The sequence below is a fragment of the Calidris pugnax genome, unplaced genomic scaffold, assembly GCF_001431845.1.
Source record: "Calidris pugnax isolate Ruff unplaced genomic scaffold, ASM143184v1 scaffold124, whole genome shotgun sequence".
In the NCBI taxonomy this organism is placed as follows: Eukaryota; Metazoa; Chordata; class Aves; order Charadriiformes; family Scolopacidae; genus Calidris; species Calidris pugnax.
The window spans coordinates 1521914-1537579 of NW_015090914.1; the positions used below are offsets into that span (position 1 = coordinate 1521914).

The 15666-nt window shown below is 39.2% G+C and overlaps 1 protein-coding gene across 1 annotated transcript in view; it reads left to right on the plus strand.

Moving 5' to 3' along the window:
* LOC106892349 (protein PTHB1-like) overlaps positions 1-15666 on the plus strand; it is a 355117-nt gene that overhangs the window by 143206 nt on the left and 196245 nt on the right. The gene's annotated exons all lie outside the window — the stretch shown is intronic.

Genomic DNA, 15666 nt, shown 5'->3' on the forward strand with positions numbered 1-15666 from the left:
ATGAAGAGTAGTGCTTTAGTGTAGCCTCTAGCACTGCACACTTTGTGCTTTATTTACAGAATATAACAAACTAGAGTAAAAAATGATCCAGATTGATGATTCAAATTAAAGCCCATTCATGCATTCTAAAGCAGTTACAAATTGGGTTAGAATGAGAAAAAATTCAGGCTACAATGTTCCTAGCAGGGACGTGAAAAAAGTGCTGGGAGTTTATTGCTCTTGATTTTTCTATTAATTCTTGAACTAAATATATTAGAGAGGAAGATTAAAGAGCCCAATTAATTTTTAAAATTGGGCATTTTTACATTAAAATAATTTCCTGGGCTGCTAGGGAGTTGGAACAAGGTTGGAAAGGCAGTGGTGAAGGCATCATGAAAACGGATGCTTTTCTTGCTACCGCGTGGTGTGTGGCACAAGGGGTTAATGGTTGGCCTTTTGGTTCTGGGACCTCACCCAGGCAATAGATGGAATGTACTTGTTTTGACAGGTGTATTGATGTCTATTGTCACATCACCCATTGCTTGAACATCAGTAAAAGTAGTTGTAATGGGATATAAGGAAAAGCTCTGGGACTTGGACAGGACAAGAGTCTCATCTTTTGCCTGACAGTTTCTCAAATTAAATGCTAATTGCTTTCTTGAGAGAGTAGTTTTCAGCAGTGAATTTGTGTCCCTAAAAATATCCTTTTCTATATTATATATAGTATATACACATTCTCCATATATAGAGAGATTATGTACATTCTCTCTCAAAATTTCCTATTCTATAAATAATCCTGTCCAGTGTTCTCCCTGGCTGTGGCGAGTAGATCCCAGGAATCCTTAGTGGTTGAACCCTGCAAATCTTAACTCCCCTGGCAAATCCTGGGTACAAGTGGTGCCCCAACCAGTTTGGAGAGCCAGAGACTGTCAGCAAAATCTGACCCTTACCCAGAAGCAACAACTGGTGAGTGACGGTGTATTAGTGTGGAACAGAGCTGCCCACGTGCTTCCAGTTTACACAAATTGAAAGTTTGAATAATGTAAAATATAGCAGAGAGTTTAATTACAGCCAGGCAAGACCCTATTAGATAGTGCAATTATCTTGTAGCAAATCAACAAGCACGTTAGCATTATGGGCATAAACGCCACTGGTGCTTTCAGACATGTCTCACAGTATGTTTACATACTAAAATACCTGTATACATACCTAGAGACTTTTCTCATTATATGAAATCTAAGAGTACACTGCTAATAAAATCTACATTTGCTGTGGAAGTAAACTGAAGTCTGTAAAAAATGAGTTGTAAATTACTTTGGTGGGTTAACTTCGATGGGCTGATATTTTGCTCGTTGAAATTGCAGCATCAGATGTTCTTGAAGCAGAGAGGAATGGAAGGAAATAGAAAGTATAATATTAACTGTTTCAATTGTCACAATTACACTTGTGACACAGATTAAAGGGGAAGCTCTAGCAATAAGTTCAGTGCAGGTGTGGGTATTTGTGAGTCTGGAAGCAGCATCAGTCAGACTGAGAACAGGAGACGGGGACAAAAGTACAATAGGGAAGAAACCTGCTTGATCCCACACCTATTTAAGTTAATTAGTTAATAGCACATTTTTCCTCCTGCTTTCTTCTGATGGGTTTGAAATGTATGTATAAGGGTCAGTAAAGAGGTGCTATTCCACTCAAAGGGATGTTAGAATATTAATTTGCATTTAAATCATTAAGAATCTGAAAAGTTCCAATTACCTGAAACTGATGCATTCGTATTAGACACTTTTTTCCCATTAGAAGTGTTCTATATTGATTTATTTTTTTTTTTCCCAGCTGTGATGTGACATAGTAACTTCAAGAAGCAAAAATGTTGAATATATATGTATATATTCTTAATTGATCTGACAGGGAAAATTTGGGTTCCTATCAAATAGGACACAAATTTATGGAAATATATGAGATTTCTATCTATATCCTTTTAATTATATGTTTAGTTTAAATTATTAAAAAAATGCTTTATGTTCAGTTCCCACGAAACTCCTGACTGATCACATGGGTTTGGTGATGCAGCACTTGAGGAAAAAGCTGGATGTTCAGGATTAGATTGTAACTGCCATTGTGGGCTCTGCATAGTTTGCCTCCCATTTCTACCTTTTGTTATGGATGTCAGTTTGCAGTATGGCCACAAAGGGACAGGGAGGATTGGGGATACCTGAAAATGAAGGAGAGGGGGCTAAAATCACACCACTTTTCAAAGAGCTGTTGGGGGGAATACAGATCCAGGTTAATACCTTTTTGTAAAATCAGTTGGTGTGTCATCTGTGAAACATCCTCATCAAAGTCAAAAGAGAAGAGTATCTTGACATGGTGTCATATATAAAGTGTGCTACTAACTCCTCTACCATGAAAAGTTAGAGCAAGTCACCAAAAAAAATATCTTTGCGATATTTTCATAGATTGATAATAAAGAAATAAATTTGGAAATACCCAGTTGAAACATGTTGAAAATTAGAAGGTATTTGAAATGAAAACAAGTGGTTATAGAGGACTAAACTGTTAAATGAAGGAAGAGATGAATTGAGGAGGGCGCCCCTAGCTCATAGCACATGGGCAAAACCAGAGAAGAGGAGCACTCGCTAGAAAAGGCTAAATGAAAGAGGGCGGTTTGCAATTAGCAGGGATAATTACTGACACAAGTACCCCCTTGCTATTTTGAAAGAGATTTTGTCCATCAGTACTCTGATAATGGCTCTTGATAATGGTGGTGATGCTGAAATTTCAAATGCTGAAAATGCTAAGTATTAACTTTGAGGGAAAGAACTTTTTCATTTAATATAGAGCTACCTTTTATCAAATGAATTATTACATCGGGGTGAGTCTTTGATAAAGCTCCGGGTAGTCTCAGGGTTTCTTTTGCTGTGAATGTTGTTATGAGTGAGAACAACTGAATGTGTTTTAGTCACACACAGGAAACGGCCATTTGAAAATAGAATTATATATTAAGAATAACATTTTTTGTATTTATATATTAAAATACATGTATAAACTTACATTACTAAGTATTGGAGGAAATGTATTTTGCTATCTCCTTTACATTTTGCATTTGATTTTTCCTTGTGTTAAATCTCAGTTATGCTGAAGTCAGTGACAAAGCTTTCTTTGACTTACGGAAAGTTTCTGGCTTTATTAGTGTAGAGTCAATTTTATTTTTTTATAATTCAATATTTAATTTTTACGGATTTGCTATAGAAGTGTGGAGCAAAAATCCATGGTTTTAGATTTGTGGAAAGGAGACTGAAGTTTGACCCACATACACTGTATTTAAGAAATTGACTTAATTATTTAATTTTACAGGCCATACTAGAAAACAGGACTGCAGGATATAATGATTTTTTTTTTTTTTCCCAACTTGGGGTTCATTTTACCCTAATGCTAACTCAGTCAGTGAGACTTTCTGAAGTAATAACTTTGTCGTGAATATTTAAGCCTTTTTTGTATAACCCACCATGTGAGCAGCGCTGTGAACCTCAGTTTCCAGGGGCGTGGGAGGTGTATTCTGAAATGTAGGTAGGTAGTTGTTAACACTTTTATTGATTATAGTATAGATGTATATTGTAGTTGAGTCTACAATGTGCATTATTCTGTTTCAAAACTCACTGTGTGAACTCAGTGTACTCTTGCCTGTGATAAAGCTTCAGGTTCAAACAGAGAATGCCCATTTTTCCAGGAGTCTGAAGCGGTTTGCCTCCCTCACAAAATCCTGTTTACCTGGGGCCTTTATAATACTGGGAATATGTCTTATCTGTGGCACAGAAAATGGAAAACAAGATAACTTTAATATGGGATGGTGTTTACATGCTGTCCTTCTTCCTGTGTCAGTTCAGTAGTGGAATTTCAGGTCGTCATCCGACAGCAAACGCGGAGTAGATTGAAGGGAGGGAGGGCACTCATTGACAGGAGATGGATTGGCCCAGTCAAACAGGAGGTGCAGAGTCACAGAGTCTTCATCCTTGGAAGGGACCTTTGAGATTGAGTCCAACTATGCGCACACAAAAAAATAAAACAACCCCAAAACACACAACCAAACACAAAACTCAACAATGTTGGCCACTAGAGCAGGCCCCGAAGTGCCACGTCTACACGTTTCTTAAATACCTCCAGGGATGGTGACTCCACCACCTCCCTGGGCATCTTGGTGGATAAGGATCTTAGTCTTTGTGGATCTCACTGTGTTTTGAACAGCTATACTCTTGTATTTGCTCCAAAAGAAGATATTTGCTGCATATCTTCCTGGTTCTTCATCGTTTCTTTGCTCTGTGAGGGCAGCAGACATTTTTTCCTCCTCCAGTTCCTTTAATGGTAAGCTTTGCAATGGAGTTATTTCCTTTGGGAAATGATTTTTCTTTTATAATTTCCCCTAGGAATTTTCCATTTAGAAAAGAACGTAATGTTTGGTTCGCATTCTTATTGCACAGCAGGTTTTCTTTAGTACTTCTTCCCACAGGAATGGTGCTCAGTAATTCTTTCCAGTCCTATCATTTACCATCGTGGCAGCTGTCTGCTTTCGCACACCGTGGATGGAGCTCAGCGAGTTAGTTATACACCTGATAGGAGGTTTTAGCTGGTTTTATGTATTTGCATTATGTGACGAGGAGCTCAGCATCACTCTGAGGGCAGTGCTCACGTGGAGCTGTGCAGCCCCAGCTCAGAGGTGTGCACCTGCAACGGGAATCTCCAGTGCCATCCTTCTCTCTGGGCTACCGAGCAGACTCTGAGGCATTTTTGGTAACAGTGGAGGCAAGCACTGGAGAGGGGCCTGATAAAGGTTGGGGGGTTTTGTTTTGGTTTTTATTTGTTTGTTGGTTGTTTTTTTTTAATATCAGCAGATGCTGAAGGAAGAGATGGTTGCTACTCCTTCGGAGGATGTAACTGTACAATTTAGGTCATGTTTCTGAGCTCCACCAACTTGAAACATCAAAGTGAATTTGTTCTGATATTTGGCCAACTTATTGAGTCATCCCTCTAGACAAAACGTTTATCTGGATTTTTGGTCTGCAGCGTGGCTAGAATGTACTCTGCCCAGATGTGTTTTCCTAACTTTGATGCAGTAGACTAAAGCAAACACAAATACCCTTTTGAATACGTCTTGTTATGACCAGTAATGGTTGAAACTAAGTTAAAACTATTAGATTTGACTGAACCGGGGCATGAACTTCAGATGTTTTACATCAGGGGAACGAGGCAAGTGTTTAAATCGAGCTTTTTTAGAAAGGAAAATCTTTTCTTATCAGAAAGCCTGTCTCAGCCAAAATCAGTAAGAACATTTGTTACTAATTTAGTGGTGTGTATTTGTGTGTGGTTATATATTAGTGTTGAAAAACAAGCTCTTTCCTGCTGTACATAATTGAGGGCACTATTTGTTAATCCAAATCTTATGCAGTAAGACTATCGATAAACTTCTGCTCAGACAATGGGGAGAGTTTTCTAGATTTAAAACAGAGAAGGGTACAGGGTTAATTATCGCATTCCAGGCACTGACTCAGACCTGACACTTGCTGTCTCCTTCTCCTGCTTCCCTACTTCTAGCAGCCTCAGTGGGGATCTTGGTCTAGGTCAGCAGGACGTAAGAAAGACCTTACACATCTCGTCCCACCTCCTCCACAGACTCGGTTGCCTGTTAGAATAAAGGAGGAGTCAAGGAACGAGATGTTTGCATGGCAGGCTGCAGTATAAATAAGTTCATTCTTGTGCATTTGGTGGTAGGCTGTTTAAAACCTTTTTCCTTCATGGAAAAAACATCTGTCTTCTAGGAAGTAGGGTTGAATTGAATTTTGATTCTCTTTGAGTGTGCCTCCAAAGCCTTGTTGAAAGTGAGACATTGTTTCCCCCTTTACTCTAGGTTGGCACGAACTTTCTTGCTTTTCTGTCAACATACCAAAAATGTGTTTATCTCAAAAATTTGCACCTTTGCCCGACAGCTGGTGTTTCATTAGAGAGTTGGTGCTAAATATATTGGAAGGAGTTTCTTCAATCTGTTTGTTAGATCTTCTATCTTTTCATTATTTTAAGGAGAACAACAACAATGTGAGATATAAGTGGAGTTAGTAATTGCTTTGCTTTAACAGAAAAAGTTGTATTTCCAAAGACATGAGTGAAGGACTCTTGCCTATACTGCCAATTTGGAACTCTTTTTTCACAGTGTTCCTCAAAGGCAAGGAGATTATAAGTGCATCATTAAATATTGTATTTTAAAATGGATGTTAGAAAGCCATATAGCTTCAGATGTTCTCCCGCTGCACTTCAAAATATAAGATAGAAAATTATGATTAATAATAAAGACCAAGTCCTGTAAGTATGTACATGCATATCTAATCACAGAATCCCAGAATGCTATGGGGTTGGAAGGGGCCTCTGGAGATCATCCAGTCCAACCCCTGCCAAAGCAGGTCCACCCAGAGCAGGTCCCACAGGAACGTGTCCAGTTGGGTTTGAATGTCTCCAGAGAAGGAGACTCCACCACCTCCCTGGGCAGCCTCTGCCAGGGCTCTGCCACCCTCACAGGAAACAAGTTCCTCCTCATGTTTAGGTGGAACTTCTTATATTCAAATTTGTGCCCAACAGAATCATGTAAAGTTGGCATGTACTTTATTGGACACCAAGCCCTAGCCTATGGGAAGACATACTTCCTCAGAATAATCCTATGAAAAAATAACTTTCGCACACTAAAATAGTTACTAGTTTTGCAGCTTGTCTTATTTTGAAAATAAGATTAACCACTTTGGGGGATGAAAGTTTGCTTATTTGCTTTTTATGCTTTGATTTCTGCTTTAGTTGTAACAACTACTGGGCAGAATGCACTGCCCGACTTTCTGGGGTGGAGTGGGCAGGTGTCCATGTAAAGAAAACTGCACCTGCCTGGGTTCCTGTGGGCTTTGTGCCTGACAATTAGCTGAGTATTTCAGCTGGGAATTCCTAATCTGTCATTTTGAGAGGAGAGAGTTAGAAGGTGCAGTTCCAGGTGTGCGGAAGAATGAGCACCATTGGCCGTTATCTGCAGCACAACAAATTTGACGACCTAAAAATGTATGTTCTTTTGAACACCTCCTGAAGAGTTGCCGTTGAATACACTGCAGTGTTACTTGGGGTGGTTCCTTTTTTGTTTTCTTGCTTTTTCTATGGATGGAGGGCCCCAGGCAGGTATATAATAAGCTCTTTGCTTCATTATTATTAGGTTATATCCACCTCCTGTGTGACTTGCCAGTAGGATATTTTTTGGGTCTATCAATACTTGTCTTGCTCCCATAAAATGGAATCTACATCACTGAAAATAATCACACCTGTGTGGCAATAACTGTTTCCATAGAAGTTGGATATTGTATGAAATAGGATGCAGCTCAAGTTTGTAAAGTTATTTGCTGGGATTGTTGTAGAACGAGCATTGTTGTGGTCTTCGTCTGTGGAGAAGTGCAAGAGTCTACTTTGGTTGAAACTCACTTCTGTGCCACCTTGTGTAACAAGGAATTGTTACTGTCACTAAATTACTCTTGAAAACATCTTTTTTTGCTAGTAAATCCAGTAAAAGCTAGTGAACTCCCATCTTTTTTGCTGAATTCTCAAGTTTTTCACAGACTGTGTTTTTGACTGAGTTTTATAAAACCTGCATTTCATTGTGATGTTCCTTTGTTTTGAAGTGGTTATGGCTCAGAACAAAAAAATAGAAGAAATTATGGAAACCTTGTAATTTGAAGACAAGGTATTTAAGCAAGCAATTCATACGTTTTGTGACCTTTGCACTTTGACTTGAGAAGCCAGTTTTATTTTTATTACGTTACTGGCACGTGTTCTCAAGATTTCACTAATAATAGAGTAATTCTATAAGTGTCTCAAAACAGAAAAGTAATTTTAATGAGATGTGCTGAAATTAGTGTTGTTCGGTTTGAGCTTCTAATTAGCTTGCCATCCAGTTCCTTTGATTGCTATGTTTAGAATTTGTTTGCAGAGTATCTTCTTTTAATTTCATTATTCTGAGTCTTGCTGTTGCTCTCTGACACTGTGTTAGCAACCACAGCGTTTTCTAATCACTTAAGACAGGCTGGCCAGCCTGAATGGGGACTTCTGGAGATTTCCTTGGGTGGCTCAGTATAAAGCAGAGGTGCCAAAATCTCAAGTGGGATTGGGTGGGCAAGTTCAACAGCTTGGAATTTACCTTAATGCTTTGCTGATCTGTTTGATATTGATACTTTTATTGTAAAAGGCGTTGGAATAGAATTTGCTGGGATGGTTTTGTGTTCATCTGTACAGAAGGAAAAATACCTGTGTTATGTGTTAATTGGATTTGCTTTATTAACATTTTTAAAACATATTTGGCACCATGTTTATTGTTTTCCATTATTATAATAAAATATAAATATGAGTTGAGCTTGATTTAGCTGTGCTTTACTGTGTACTATCTGTGAAGCAATGATTTGTGGATTCATTCTAGATTGCTAAACCTACACTCATCACCTAACACGCCACAAGTGCCTTTTCCCCACGAGGTTCATGTGACTGATCTCACTGAGAGTCGTGGGCTTTAATAGGATGAAATCCTGCCTTTACTGAATCCATGCAACATCCCCCCTGGACTCAGCAAATCCTTGATTTTTCCCGTTGAGCTTCATTGTAGGAAAACGCTTGCAGGAGCAGGATCTAATAGATCTCTTCATTTCCTGGCCACCCACAGATCCCATTGGATATAAACTAGAAATATAATTAGAAATTTTCAGGATGAGGCCTCTGTTTTTAACCGTTCGTTTGGGTTCACAGCTTATTTTAATATACAAAGCATGCAACTTTGCTGTTTAAAATTAAAATTTTTTTTGTTCATCATTACATAATACCATATATTTGGTGATAGAAACCAAACTCTCCAACTCCCTGTCTCCGTTTAGCTAATGTTTGGCTGTATGTTTTTTTAGTGCGTCGTTGCCAATTCAACCACAGTTTCACAGTGAAACTCTGTCTTCAATATTCCTTGACTCTCAGGGATTGTGACGTGTCTGTACGTTATTTAGCGCGTGCCGATGCTTAAATGGAACTTTTGTTCTGAAGGGGTAAGTAAAGGTTTCATTGCAACTCACTGGCTTCTGGGGTTTTATGTTATTTGTACCAGATGTTACTGCACTCAGATAAGCTACTAATTTTATAACTCTGCTTTTAAATTTGGATTTTACAGTATAGACCTTGCTTCTAAATATATTGGAAAGTATGTGTTTTGGAATGCTTGTAGCCTTCCTTGAAGATTTTTTTCTTGCTCCATCTTTGTGTTTAATAGTTGTACCAAATAAAAAGTTACTCACACGGAAAACTGGCTATAATATTTACTTGTGGACATACTAGCAAGAGGAGGTCATGTCAGGTATTGACTGTATTAATTTATCTGACTTCTCAAAAATGCTAAATCCCTTTAATAAAAAAAAAAAAAAAAGCCATTAGAAGTAAATTAATCAAGTTAAAACAATCTTAACTGTAATCCTTACCAAAGGCAGAAGAAACATCAGAGACAACAGGAATTCTTCTTTTCTGTTACCGTGAATATAAACAAGGAATCACAGAATCACATGGGGTTGGAAGGGACCTCTGGAGATCATCCAGTCCACCCCCCTGCCAGAGCAGGTCCACCCAGAGCAGGGTGCACAGGAACGTGTCCAGGGGGGTTTGAATGTCTCCAGAGAAGGAGACTCCACCGCCTCCCTGGGCAGCCTCTGCCAGGGCTCTGCCACCCTCACAGCAAAGAAGTTCCTCCCCATGTTTAGGTGGAACTTCTTATGGCCACGTTTTTGCCCATTTCCTCTTGTCCTGTCACTGGGCACCACTGAAAAAAGACTGGCCCCATCCTCTTGACACCCACCCTTGAAGTATTTTTAAGCATTGATTTTTGATGATATTTATATATATGATTTGATTTTGATGATATTTATAAGCTTTTCTCCAGACTAAAAAGACCCAAGTCCCTCAGCCTCTCCTCCCAAGAGAGATGCTCGAGGCCCCTCATCATCTTTGTAGCCCTCTGCTGTCCCCTCTCCAGCAGTTCCCTGTCCTTCTGGAACTGGGGAGCCCAGAACTGGACCCAGTGCTCCAGATGGGGCCTCCCCAGGGCAGAGCAGAGGGGCAGGATGACCTCCCTCCACCTGCTGCTCACACTCTTCCTGATGCCCCCCAGGATGCCACTGGCCTTCTTGGCCACAAGGGCTCATTGTTGGCTCATGGTCATTCTATTGTCCACCATTGTCCACCATCTTATTGTCCAATGAAGCTCAGATAAGGATAGGCAGCAATGTGAAACACTAAGATGCCTTTAAATAAAACTAGTAAACTGGCAACAGTGATGCAAAGGAGCAGGTTTTTGCTACTACATTAGTGTTTTGAAGACTGGAAAACTTCAAGGTTGAGTTGGTTTATGTATATGAAAAGCTGCATGATGAAACTTAGGGGAATATGAATATTCCTCCTTTAATTAGACTGTACCCATTTGTAGTTTAGAGATAGCCAGGTCATTGTCTTGCTTGGATTTTACTGGCTTAACTTGTTTAAATAATTTGTCCAGTCAAAATACAGATTTGTGATGAAGTGGACTAACATTCATCTGTCATGGCTTAAACTTGGGTTTAAATGTGTTACCAATCAACTGCTTTTAGTTAATGCACTCAAGTGCCTCGTGTTCTGAACCAACTAAGTATTTTGTAATAACCTTCCAAAAAGCTTCCCAAAGTATAGTGGAGTAGGTAAATGCTGGGGCAATAGAGACTCATGAAGATAAAGCAGTAGCCCGTTTTCTTAGTGTTTTAAAGAGGAATAAATAAAAAGGGCAGAGATCTCTTTTTCCTTTAGAATTGTTCATTTTCATACTGTTATGTCTGTGGGTAGTTGAAATGATGGTTCATCTCAAAAGATTTCTTATTAACATCTTCACTAGTTCTTAAAATGTGATAAAATAAGATGCGGTGTGACTCTCTGTGATAATAATCTACAGTCATCCTCCTCTTGGTTTGTGGAGCTAAGATGTAGGTTTGTTATATGTGAAGTCTCAAAAAAGGATTCTAAACTGAAACAGTCCGTGCATTTGGATTTTATAGAGTGTTTGAGCTGGTTGCCATTTTATCTGTAAGCTGGGACGAGTTTGTAGGCAATACCGCTTTGTGGCAAATTCCAGGTAGAGCTGTTAATCGTAATTAAGTGGAATTTTGTGGAAACAACATAGAAGAAAATAAAACCACACAATTTCCCTTGCAACCTGGAGTATTTCGTTAAGCTGGCTGTTGTAGTTTCCACAGGCACAGATCGCTTGTGAGGATTAGTAATTTCATGTTCATCACGTCAGGCAGTAGAATTTCGGGAGGTAGCTGGGTGCATCCAGATAAAGCACGGGTCACGGTGCTGCAACTTCTTCCATCTCTCTGCTGTCTTCTCAGATGAGGGTCATGGTGGGCTTCCCTTGAGTTGAGTATGCAGGGCCTAGTGTCTGGATGCTTTGTTGTCATCGCGGTGGGCCTACACCACAGTTCCAAAACCCGTGGTCATGGTTACCACCGGCCGAGGTGTTCTTACAAGGATCAAATCACAGGATCTTCATGGTTGGAAGGGACCTTTGAGATGGAGTCCCACCACACACAAATAATGGTGGCCTGAGGTGCTTTGTCCTGGGGTGCGCCCTCGCGTACCCGTTGCAGTGCTGTGGGAATGCCGTAGCGTTTCCAAGCGCTCCCTTGTGGGAGGGACATGGTTACTCTTTCTGGTGGCTGAGTGTTTGCCAGAGATCTCTCCCTGGCACGGATGTCTTTGCCCACATTCCATGAAGCTTTAGTCGCCCGGCAAAAGCTGAGTGCACAATGGTTGTTGAGTGAGATGGGCTGCACAGGGCATCAGGCTCCTAATCACTGTTTTCTGACCGTGTAAACTACTTTGAGAATTGCCTGTAAAAAAAATAAATAAATAAAAAATTACCCCCAGAATGAGGGATTTTCAGGATTTCAGGATTTTATTAATTAAATTTATATTTTCACTGACATTGTCTATCTGTTTTAAGGGCTGTCTTTGCTGTGCCTTAGCTGTTGTATGTGGCCCATGCTACGCGTGTGACATAAACAAAGGGACTTGTAAGGAAAAAAAATATTTTACTTAAATTCTAACATGTTCTGTGTGAACTAGGGTATGAGATGGAGGCTTTTTAAAACACAAGAAAAATATTCTATTAGATCTGGTTCTAGAACTGGGTTATACAGCTTCTTATACAACTGAGTTGTATTTCCCTCTTTAAAATGAAGGGTGCAATACAGTAGTTGTAGTAAATACCCTGTTGCAATAGGAATGAACAACCAGTAATCCCAGCATTTCTCAGCTCTCTTAATTTTTTTTTCTGCTTTACATGCATTAAAATCCTGCTTTATGAAGACCTAATTTCATTTAAAAATAGTTGGAAGGGGTAGGATCCGTGAAGTCGCTTGCAATATAGTACCAAGTCAAAAGAAAGCTCCTTGGAACTTCATACTCATTTCTTGCCCTTTGCTTTTTAAAAGTTTTCTTTAACTTCCTGGGCAGCTTATAAGAAGGCATTTTGTATTTTTGGAGTTGTATTTGTATTTATTTTTTGTATTATTGGAGTAAGTCTGAGAGTGATGTTCGTTATTGTCCCAAGGAACTTGTCTGAAGATACAAGACTGGGTATGTTGCAAGACTTTTTCAAGAGGGATTAGTAAATTTGAAGTCATTGCTGGATGTTAAACACTGCCTAAAAAATATCTGTAAGTAAGCAATAATAATGGGGAAACCTGATTGGTTTAAAAACTTGAGTCACCATTAGTTTACAATGTTCAAATGCTTGACATCTTACAAGGTCTACGTAGCAATGAAATAAGCACGGAGAGAAATATTTCTGCTTGAGCGCTTAAGGCTGAAGATATAAGAAATGTCCTGTACTTGGAAATTCTTGCAGTCAAATCCTGGTAATAGTGTTGGGGAGTGAAGTTCTCAAGATTGTAAAAGTACTTCTGGATTTCATCTTTACTTTTGCAACTGTCAATGTGAATTTCAGTACAAAATTTTCTTAACGTGCTTTCATTTATAGCTTAACTCACCTGTACGTTGCTAGCTAGGTAGGTGTATTGGAACAGAGCAAGAATTTGGTCAGGGGAATTTAAACAAGAAAAGATGTAAATGAAAATCAAGTTTTGGTTAGTCATAAAAATATATATTCAGTGCCATACTTTCAACCCATGCCAGTCCCTCTTAAATCTTTCCTGCATTGGCCACTGAAGAGATCAGGGTCTCAGTTTGCAAAGGGTATGGATTCTTTCTTTCCCTCAACTATTCTAAAATACAGTTAGAGATACTTTTCAGGTGAATGTAAAATGGTTTAAAATATGAATATAATGTTTTTAGAACTTACTAATCCTTAAATTCTGCAAATGTTTGAATGAAGAACCCAAAAATGCTTCCAAAATTCATAGCTGATGTCCTGTGAGTTGTTTAGGGTAATTTTCCTCTGTCAGAAAAGGCTTCTTTTTTCCCCCCTCATCTTAAGTATGTGCTGTGGAACCATGTGTTGTCAAAGGTACTTCTAGTCCCTTCCAGCTGCTTTCTATGTTGCTTTGGCTTTCAATTCTCAGCATATTTCAGAGTGCTGTTTTGACAACCTTTTTTCTGTCTTTTTTCTGTGCTTTTTTTAAAACTACGAGATGTTGCTTACGTTATTGTATAATTAATACTGTATTATCCTAGGTATTCCTGCTCTCAGAAAGATATATTATTCATCTATTAACTGAATAATTAGTACTTAGACTTTTTTTCCCCCTCTTTGGTTTCTCTGCAAGTGTAAATTAGAACTTGTATATATGAAGTCATTTAAAGATTTAATTGCTATGTGTTTGTCACCTGCCCCCCTCCTTTAGAAACTTAGGTCTGTCACTGGTACAATATTTATATTTTATTATGGTGCCTTCAGAACTGTAAAATTTTGTCCCGAAGACAAATGTTTTAATACTCTTATTTTTTAGGGTTTTTTATCAATCTGCTTTCAAACTAGTTTAGAGGCTTGGTACATTAGGTGTTGTTTGGGAGTACAGGGATACTTGTTTTACATATATAGCCTGTGAAAAGGTGAGCATCTCCTTTCTTCGTCGTTATAAAGTAAATTCTCAAATGAAGGATCCTTAGTGCAAAAGGCCATTACTTCTCTTTATGCACCTGATGCTTCTGAGGTGTACAGCACAATGTAAGTTGAAATACAGCACAGAGAGAGACCGCCATGCATTAATGACTCAGTCTGAAAAGCTTGCTTTGCTTTTGTTGTTTAAGTGGGCTTCAGGTAGTTGCCATACCAGTGCCACTGTCTTGACCTGCTTCTTCAGCAAAATTGATATTAATTGAGCATTATCCATGATAGGATACGGTTATCCTGCCTATATTCCAAATTCCAGGAGTTCTGAATTTATCCGTTGCACTATCCCATCCAGTAACGATGTGACAGGAAGCATACTGGTGAATGCCACCAGAGTGTTAAATTCATCTTAGCATATTTTTCTTCCTGAAATTCTCAAATATTGGACAGGAAAGGTGAGTAGATCTTTGACGTCTCCTGTCAGACCGAGGAGAACTGTTGTTGCATGTCTCCTCAGAAGGATGAAGCTGGCAGTGAGTACACCTACTGGGTGCAGTGGTCAGATGCAGCCCTCTGAGGGTACTGTGTAGTGCTGTGTTTGTCATGGGGCTTTGGCACCCATAACTGTTGAAAGGTAACTGCAGTAGGGAACTCTGAATCACAGAACCTTCACGGTTGGAAGGGACCTTGGAGATCATCTAGTCCAACCCCGTGCAGGACCAACAGGTATGGAGAATATGGGGACTGTGGTCAGAACAGACAAGGATTGTGCAGGTGACACGTGTGATACTGTTAGTCTCCTCTAACCAACGTGTTAGGTTGGTTTTCACTATTTGGGCTTAATTTCTCACTTCTCTTTCGCATGGTGAGCTGGGCTTTTCTTGTTTTGTTACTTGGCTCTGATTTATGTAGTGTTTGGACTCATGAGTGTCCTGTGGGTTCTCCATTTTATTTGGAAATACTACATTTTTAAAATCTAAAACAAAAGCTATCAACACATTTTGTTTGAAATGTTTCATATTTATTGTTCCCTAAAATTCTGTTTTCTTTATCTTCCCAGTCACATGGGAGCTTGGAGGGAACACACACACATCTCTAATGCCAGTGCTGCAGTTTAAAAATAGTTTTCCTCCACCAAATGCTAACAGCTGGTTGGCTTTGTTTCCTGGCTGAGGATGCATTGTATAGGATTTTCATTTCCAGCTGTTGCCAAATGTTAATGGCTCAAGCTCTGCAAGTTTTACTCTGTAAATTTGGTTGTAATACTAATTACACTTTGACTGCACTTCTGCGAGGCTTTTCACAGCTCCAGTCAAACCCCTGTTACCCCATTTTGCAGATAAATAAGACAAAAGAAGAAAAGTGGTTGAGGGAGATCCTTTGTGTTGGTTTAAATGGCAGTGAAGATAATCAGTCCTTCAGTTGGAGTCATGCAGTTCAAACACTGTGGAAAACCTCTTGCTGTCCTATAGAAACGATAGCAATTTCATATCGAAGTCACTGCCTCTTCACTTTTCACCCGTGATGGAAAATGTCTAAACATTGTATTTCAAGAA